The sequence below is a fragment of the Manis pentadactyla genome, chromosome 8, assembly GCF_030020395.1.
Source record: "Manis pentadactyla isolate mManPen7 chromosome 8, mManPen7.hap1, whole genome shotgun sequence".
Classification (NCBI taxonomy): Eukaryota; Metazoa; Chordata; class Mammalia; order Pholidota; family Manidae; genus Manis; species Manis pentadactyla.
The window spans coordinates 71,810,641-71,819,966 of record NC_080026.1 but is presented as its reverse complement, the minus strand read 5'-3'; the positions used below and the strand labels follow the sequence as shown (position 1 = coordinate 71,819,966).

General features: G+C 38.3%; 1 long non-coding RNA gene across 1 annotated transcript in view; it reads right to left on the bottom strand.

Moving 5' to 3' along the window:
• Nucleotides 1-7,283: 7,283 nt before the first annotated feature.
• Nucleotides 7,284-9,326, bottom strand: part of LOC130684498 (uncharacterized) — a 39,455-nt gene continuing 37,412 nt past the window's right edge. Inside the window, exon 3 of the long non-coding RNA XR_008998775.1 lies at nt 7,284-7,343. This is a non-coding gene — a long non-coding RNA (uncharacterized LOC130684498). The remainder of the gene's footprint in view (nt 7,344-9,326) is intronic.

The following is a 9,326-nucleotide window of genomic DNA, read 5'->3' as shown; positions in this document are numbered from 1 at the left end:
TTCTTCCTCTTGCCTCATTCCTCTGAAGGAAGGAAGGGGCTATTCAGCTGACTGCCGCAAGGCTTGCCACAGAGGAGCCGTACCCATCTGTGTCCTCTAGAAATTAAATCTGTTTCGTAACCAATGTGCGTCTACCACCTAATGTCTCTGAGTAAATAACTGCAGTATTTGGAAAGACTTCCCTATCCTCCAGCTCTACCCACACCCCACTCCCCAGCCCTACCCCAACCCACACATAAAGGCAGCCTTTGGGTACAAAATCAAGCTAAGAGAAAATTCATGAATTGCTAATTTTTAGAATATAACAGACCATCAATGATCTCACCATGGTTTCCCCACTTTCTTGCATAATAGCTATCATAGAGCAGGCATCCAGAGAAAAGCATTCTTGAATAAACTATTATGACATATTCATAAATATAGTTTAAATATAGAGAGTCTAAATGTGGACTTTCTACAGTGTCACATTTCCACAGCTTCAGTTTCCTAGGCAGTTTCACAGCAGAAGTTAATTGCTTTATAAAGTTTTATCTCTCACCTCTCACCCCATGACCATTTTTGCAATAGCTGGTTTATTAGTTGACAAATGTTACATAGCAATGAGCAGCCAACAAAAAAGTCTGATTCATTCTTTTTTTTTTTTTCTTAGTAAACATTTATAATATCAAATACTGTGTTGAATGTCAGGGTTACAACTGAACAAGATAGAATTAGCTTATGCCCCAATATAATGTAACTTTTATTGGCTACTTAGTTGTTCAAATTGTGACTTGAGCAGTTAAACTGGCCAGACTCTTCAGAGCTGAGTGATTCTCTCTAGCATATTATTATTCAAAACTTTCATTACAACATGTCATGGATAGCCACCGTCTCTGGCCAAAGCTAGAGATTAAGGTCATGAATGTTAAATTTCGGCTGTGTGTCCACCTGAGCAGCTGATATACCTGCGTCTAAGACAGAAGAGAAGATGTCTTCTCTTCTTCCTAGAATCAGTGTCACTTCCTTACATTGGGGATGTGCTTTTATAAATAATAATTCAGAGCTTACAATTCACTCTATTTTTTGGTAACACAATTTAAGAGAAGCGGACAACTGACCTAAAACCAGTAGACTGCATGTCAAGAGTAGACATAAATTTTCATGGTTTATACCACACTCATAGATCCAGTTTTTTCTGCAAATAATAGCTAACATGTGGAAGTGACCTCATGGGTGTGGTTCATGGCCTGGAACATGGTCAAGCAGCTGCCCACACAGGGCTTGAGATGACTTGTGGTAGATCTGGAACCACTGAGCAGTCTGTTCCTGGACCTACAAGAGGGCAGGCCTTGCCCGTGGAACTGCCTGTGTGGGCCATGCACAGGAAGGCATGGCTTCAGACCAGGCCTGACAAAAGAAGGAAAAAGCATGACTGATAGGGTTGTTCATGAAATTATTGACCTAAAAGAGGACATCCAAGATCAGAAAGCTGGGAACACTGAGACCAAAAAGAAAGAGAAAGGGAGCAGGGGATGCAGGGGATGACTGAAAGTCAATACTCCAATATCTGAGCCAGGAACTGATCCTGCCATGGAAAGGGAGGTCGGATGCATCGCTGCACAGCCAGAGGGTAAAGGTCCAAGAATGGGCTTGTGAACATCAAGCATGTTTTAAAATTCTGTACCCTGACATAAAATGTATACACACCATGATAGTATATAGAAAGAATGGAAACAAGCCAGAAAACAACTTTGTTCATTTGCATGTGTTGCATGACTTGCTCTGGGAGAAATTCCACATTTGGTATCTCATTCTCAATTGCTGAACCTCCCAGCTCCTGTCTTCTCCACTTCCTAAGGCCCATGGTACCCATTGTAATCATAAAAACAAAGCTCTTAACCAATTTTTGGACCTCTTTCTTGAGCTCTTGAATGTAATTTAAAATAGTAGTAAAAGGACAGAACCATCTGAATAATGGTGACTATTAATGGGCTGGAGATCAATAGTGCTTTCAATCATTCAGGTGAAAAACAAATCTAGATTTTATTTTCTATGCCAGGAAAACACTAAGAGGATTTAGTGCATTTTCTATTTTTCCTCTATGTGTGTGTGAATCTTTTCAACATTATTTGCTCACATTAACCAGATTTTTCTTGAAGAAATGGAAAAATTTATCCCCCCCAGCAATCAAGGTATCCAAGAGTTGAACCCCTAAACCTAATTTTAAATTGAACTTTAAGTTCCAAGTTCTCAAGAAAAATTCCCCTCCAAATAAATTTGTTCAAAAGGTGTCCTATGACATTCCACCCATTTATAGAGAGGTTTGAAAGGAAGTCTGATGGGCAAGTTTTAAATGACCAGGCATCTCCATTCTCTGACAAAGATCCAAATAAGCCAACCATCAAATAAATAAGTAAAAGGGAAGATAAAGCTGCGTTAGGTGAATGAGTGGTCCCTAGTGTTATACTTGAGTGTGACTGTTAATCTTGAAGCTTGATCTAATATGTAGCATGGGATATGCATTAGGAGACTTAAGTTAAAACATCAGTACTGAAAATCTTCCCTGCTAGGCTCCCTAGTAATATTCCAATCGAGTCTCTTACATGCTTCTGTCATAGTACATGTCACCATGTCTTATAGCTATTTATACATGTGGCAGGAATATATTCCAATGTAACTACAAGATGTATTCCACACTCCTTATGTCTTCTCTCCTTCAGAAGCCTAAGGTCGTCCCAGTCAAAACTTTCTTTGCTCAGGTAACCATTTATGTGTCTTCCATTGCCTTAAGATAAGGTCTCAGCAAAAACACAGAGGAAGTATCTCTGGGCTGTGAATTTAAAAGCTGACAGAAAGGGGTAAAACTGAAATATTTGGAAGATGGAGGGGTAGTTGCCCTAACCCTTCTCCTAATATCTCCCAGACCAAGATAATATTCCACAGACTGGAGAAAAAAGAGAGGAGAGCGACTGCATGAAACGAAGCTAAAGGTATAAACAAAGAGTGAAATCAACATGAAAAGGCAATCCGCCTCCATGAGACTAAGCCCGCTGGTTGCCAGCACCAGAGGCAAGCATGGAGGTTGAGTCTGAAGCTACTAACTGTAGGCTCTCCACCTTTGGACAGTATACATGTGATGTTAGGAGCTATGTGGGTTTTCCATTTCATTGTACTCCTTTGAAAAGCATCCATGGCTAGCAGCCAGCACCTACCTGCTGATCATCCTATAGGGTGAATGCCCAAAAGCGTTCCAAAACTGCATAGGATGTACCTCCCAACCTGCTCACCTCGTACACAGCTCTTTATTCAGTGGCTCAAGTCATTTATAAACCATCTCTCCATCTCTTCTTCATCCCTTGGCCCAGACACTTAGATTAGAGTTGATATTGTAGAAAGGACACCCTCTCACACATGAAAATTTGGGAATAGATGAGCATTGTGTTTTATCTTGAGTTATTTGTGGTATATTATAATTTTCCAGTGATTTCTTCATTCTGTTTAACTTTCCAGAGTTACTCACATATTATGAATATTAGCTTACCTTTTAAAATATCTGCTTTATTTCTAGTTACATACTCCCTTTGTCCCCTAATATTACTAATGTGTGGTTTCTCTATTTTTCCATGACTAATCTTGCTAGAGTTTGGTTTATTTTCTTAGCTGTTTAAAAACAAAAAACAAGCTTTTGCTGTGTTGTTCTCTTTTATTGTATCTTTATTTCCTATTTCATTGATTCCTAGTCTTATTTTATTGTATTTTTCTTTCTTTTTGGGGTTTATTTTGCTTTTTTTCTCTTCTTCTTTCTCAAGGTATACACTTGGCTCATTATTTTTTAGTTTTTCTTTGGTTTTCTAATACAGTTAATATGGCTAACCATTTGCCTCAATGAACCATTTTTCTACACCCCACAAATTTTGTTACTTTTAAAATATCATTCAGTACTAAGTCTTTTAAAATCTTAATTATGATTTCTACTTTAGCCCATGAATTATATAAAAGTTTGCCTTATTTTCTAAATATATGGGGTTTCTATATTAGTATATTTTTATTCGGGTACTATTGACATTATAGCATTATATTAGTTTCAGGTGTACAACATAATGATTTGCTATTCTTATATGTTGCAAAATGTTCACCATAAGTCTAGTTAATATTTATCATCATACATTGTTACAAAAATATTTTTAATAATTAAATATATTAATATATTTTAAATGAATTTCTATCTTACACCTATTTATACTTTGGTCAGAGATAGTGGTCTGAATGACACCTATTCTTAGAAATTTGTTGATCCTTTCTTGTAGCTTAACATATGATCAATTTTTAAACATGGTCTATGTATGCTTGAGATAAATGTTTTTTTTTCTAACCATGATTGTGGAGATCTATATGTGCCTATTAGGTCAAAAATGGTTTTTATATTATTTAAATCATCTGTATCTTTGAAGATTAATGTGTCTATCATTTATTATCAAGAGAGGTGTGTTACAGTCACCCATTATGATGGTGAGTTGATCATTTTATTTCTGTAATCCTTTCCATGCTGCTTTATATATTCCAAGACTATTTTATTAGATGCATACAAGATTGCTTTATATTCTTAAAGTCTTAAAACTTATATTTTAGTGTTACATACTGATGGTCTTCATCACTAGTAATATATTTTTAAGTCTATTTCATCTGATATAAATAGAGGTATATCAACTTTTGGGGGCAGCTATACCAGCTTAGGATCTCACTCGCATTCCCCATCCTCAGAAGGAACTGTTTTGGAAATAACCTCCTAACAAGTACATGTATATACATATGTGCACACACTCACACAAGGATAGACACATACCTCCCCAGTGAATTCCCTGGGCAAGTGAATTTTTAACTTCAGAAAATTAAAAGAACATTCAGGGTGATTTATACCAGGCAAATTTATGTGATGTTATCAACATGCTTCTTTGTCCTTGTCATTTGTCTTCTTTGTCCAGAAATAAAATGCTTTTCATATTGTTGAATGCTATTATCTATACGCGTTTGATTTTCACATATGTATTTTCCAGTTCTGGTAAGACTTCCAAATAGAATTTCTATGTCCTTATATCCCCTGTGAATCCTAGTATAATGATCCGAGCACATGCTCTGCTCTCTGACCACGCTTAAAGCTGCTAGTGCCCTATCTTCAACTGGAACTTGCTCCGAACCCTGCCTCTATGTATTGTTCTTTTCTTTAAGGTCTGTGCTCTCTCTACCCTCTTGGATTTTTTGCCTAGAAACTCACCCTCTGGATATTTTTTTCCCATTACTACATTTTTAAGGATAATTTTTCCAATTACAAAATTATGTAAGTAATGAATTATATACATAAAATATTTTTATATAAAGAAAAAAAGAATATTGGTGTCTACCAGCAATCATACCACTTAAAGACCACCATGATTAATATTTCACTACATCACCCCTAGCAACTAATAATTTTTTTTTCACAAAATTGGCATTACCTTCTACACTAAGATTATTTTGTAAGTTTTTTTCATGGCAGTAGTACTTTAAAGGACATACAGACATGTTTCTGTGTTAGCATTTGGTTACCACTCTTATTCAATCATATAGCTGTACCAGAAATTATTTAGTCTATGTACTATTCTTAGATATCTGGATGTTTCTACTTTATTGCTATTGTAAAATAATGCTGATATGAGCATCTTTGCTCATAAATTCTTGCACACGTCTCTGGTTGATGCCTTATGATAAAGTCTTAGAAGCAGATTTCTGTCACTTTGTTTTTTTCTCATCTCACTGAGATGCTAGGTTTTAGGTCACTTTTTCTGAGAAATGATCACCAACTCAGGCTCCTATAATAATGCATCCCAGCTAGAGTTCATGACCCCATGACCTTGTGCCTAGTTATGAAAATGATGGCTAAACAACATGACTTCATGACCATTTGAAGCACTTGGAACCCACATTTTTTATTTAGGCACAACTGCCAACATTTCCTAATGACTTACTATTCACAGTTAAAATTTGGGCTAAGCATTATCTGGAAATAAGGGAAGGACTAGATTCAGCTTTTGACTCTTCCACTGATCTCATAGGCAGGTTGGAATCATTTGCACACAGGACAGTGCACTTCATTTTTTCCCACGTAGGGTAAGAATTGGGGCCTATAGACAATCTACTGAGAACAAGTAATGTCCAGGGCAGAGGTCTCTGACCATCACTTCAGGGCAGAGAAAAGGCACTTGCAGAGAGACTAGAAATCTCCATCAGACTGAAGTAGGATCGTGTGGATCAGGCTGTCAGCGGGAGAGGGGGCTGTGCTCAGAGCGGTGTACTAGTTTGGCATAGAACATTTCCAGCTGGTGTAAAGAACAGGTACGGACACAGGCAGATGGAGCCAAATGGACACAAAAGCCCTGCCACAGCAAATATCAAGGCATTTCGAACTGAGGGAACTGCTTGAGGGAACCCACTGCCATCTCACCCACACACAACAAAGAGGTCTTTGTTTGCCACTGATGGCAGCAGTGGTAGCCGATGAACTTGCCTCGTTGAAACAGACGCTGTCTTCCCCTACACCAGTGAAGTGACGCAATCCAAAGAAAGTGGAGTGGAGGCTGAGGGTGTGGTGAATCTGCGAACCATGGGAATGAGGAGAGTTAATGATGCAAACCAAGGATGTGGGTGGAGCAGCTAGAGGACAGCTGAGGGCACAGCAGTGAGTCATGAGGTCTTCTTAACAGGACACCAGGATCTCACCACCTACCCTCAACCACTGGCTGGCGGAAGTTCTAAAAATGTCCAAAAAGGGACATGATCCCCAAAGCATCAGTCTTTGTGACAGTCTGCATCCTCTCTCCCTAAGTGTTTCTGGAAACATGGCTACATTTCTCTGGCCTCCTACGGAGGAATGTGCTAAAACTGAACTGCTTTTGGTCTTGGGAGGTGCTGATGTCAGAGACTCTTATTTTCTCTAATCATTGGAATTTTTTCAAATCCATGGAAGCTTTTGCTGAGCTTTTCCGATTTCCTTAAATGTAGGAGATCAAATCTCTTCCACATGCCTGTCTCCCCCTCCAGCTTCATGGGCAACCTCGGGCAGATGGAGGTGCTGCCTTTCAATTGTCAACATCAGTAATTAGTGACCCTCTTCTCTTAAATTCACAGCCTGTGGCTACTGAGCACACAGACTGTACGTGCTGTTGAGCCACAGGAGGGGAGAGAGGGTGGCGGGGAAGGACCCCGTATGAAGGCTCTCTGCAGTGGATAGGACATGTATCTCAGGCTCAGATCTGAAGTGAATCCTGGTTCTGCCACTGAAAGCTTCATCACCTTAGGAAATATAACTTCTTGAGCTCCAGTTTCTTCACCTATAAAATAGAGACAATAATACACTTTACAGAGTAGTTGGCAGGATTAATCATGATAACAGGTATAAAATGTCTAATGAATAATAGTAGGTGATCAGGTAATAAGTCCACTTGTCCCCTCTCCTATCCTCTTTTTTTGAGCTTATATAAGTGCTGTGAGTCTGTGACAGTGCAGTATATTATGTCACTTTATATGTTGCCATTAAATTCCTAAGACTACCATAAACTCATAATTTTATCAGTGAGTTGATTTTTATATTCTTTTTACTGTGTCTTTTTTCTATGTTGACTTCTACTCCTTGAATCATTCTGTAACCCATCTCTTGTTAGATGTACCCCATCTCCTGTTGGTAGATGTGTGCCATCTCCTGTGTTTACCATGGGAAGACAAACTCTTTGGAATACTAGCCTCTGGAGCCCTGATGAGAATGCAAGCCATTACGTCACAGTGAAATTTATACACTGCACACCTGAGAGTTTTTTAATCATTCACTCTTTTGGAATTACTCTACACACATACAAAATTAACTCAATACAAATGCAGATAGATGGAAGACTGATCACTTAAAGTACTTACATAAACTTGTTCCTTTAGAAATCCAAGCATTCTATACCTGAACAAAGAAGTTTACTTATTATGATTATTCTCCACACATTTTTCAATCATGCACTAAATATCTATTAGGACAGTAGTTCTCAAATCTTGCTGCTGATAAGGGAAAATTCTGAAATGTCCTAAATTAATTGACATAAGTGCTGGAGAATGAAGGATACAAGAAAAGATCATCAGCCAATAGCCACAGGACATAGTTAATCAGAAAAAACATGTTCCTGGATGAAGTCATTTCAACAATCATCTAGAAGGTCCCTCGAACCACAACATCCCCCTTGCACATGTGATCATTGTCTAACCATCATCAGTGACCAATCCACAGCCTGCTGTATGTACTAAACACCTTTCTCTGGGCTTTCCCCACTTTGCATTAGCCCTCCTTCCTTATCTGTAGCAGTGTAAATGTGAAGAACTTTCTTTCTTTGAGACACCTTATAAATGTGCCCTATTTCTTGAGTGTAGAGGACAAGTTGTTTCTGTTAACTGGCCTTCCTGCTGGTGAAGCAGAAACTTCTTGTCCCAAGACAGTTCTTTTTCTGTCTGAATCTATAAAATCTCCATAAACCCTTTTACTTCAGAGAGCTCCCAGTCTCTAGAGTTTTTGATTTGTCACTTCACATTATTGGAATCACTTGGTTGAAACAGTTTCAACCTACTCCAAGAATGTGACCTTTGAACAGTCAATCAGGAATTTTCTGGCCAGCACTGATGAGGTACTCTGTCACATGCGCCCTCTCCCTACCCCTAAACAGGATGAGATAATCAACGTAAGACCCCTTGCTCTTCCCCCTAAGGAAAGGTTACCTTGCTCAAAACAACCCCTTCTTTTCTTTTGATAATAATTTCCTTGTCCCCTGCTCCATTCTATAAAACTCTCCATTCTGCACAGCAGCTCTTCTTGCTAGATGAGAAGCTGTCCTACTCATGAATCACTTAATTTATTTTTTAATTTACTTAGATGAATTGTGTTTCTTTTAACAGAGCCAAAAGGACTGGTTAATTTAATATATACCTTTACCACTAGCTGGCTACTGACTACTTAGGGGAATCATTTGAAGAACTTAAAAAAAAAAAAAGGGAAAAACACTAATGCCAAATGCCAGGGCTCCACTTCCAAGGATTCGGATTCAGCTGGTTTTGAGGGAGTCCATATTTAGGTCATTCATGTTTGGCCTTCTTTTTTTTTTTTTTTTTTTTTGTAAGCTCCTTATGAAACTCTAATGTGGAACTAGAGGTAAGTGTTGGAAGAAAGATAACATATTGCCAGGCAGACATGTATCAAGGAAGGAAACAACTTCAGCAAATAACACATAAATGCAAGAACATGCACAGTTTTAGCTATGATACAATGAAAGTACATTTCATTGATT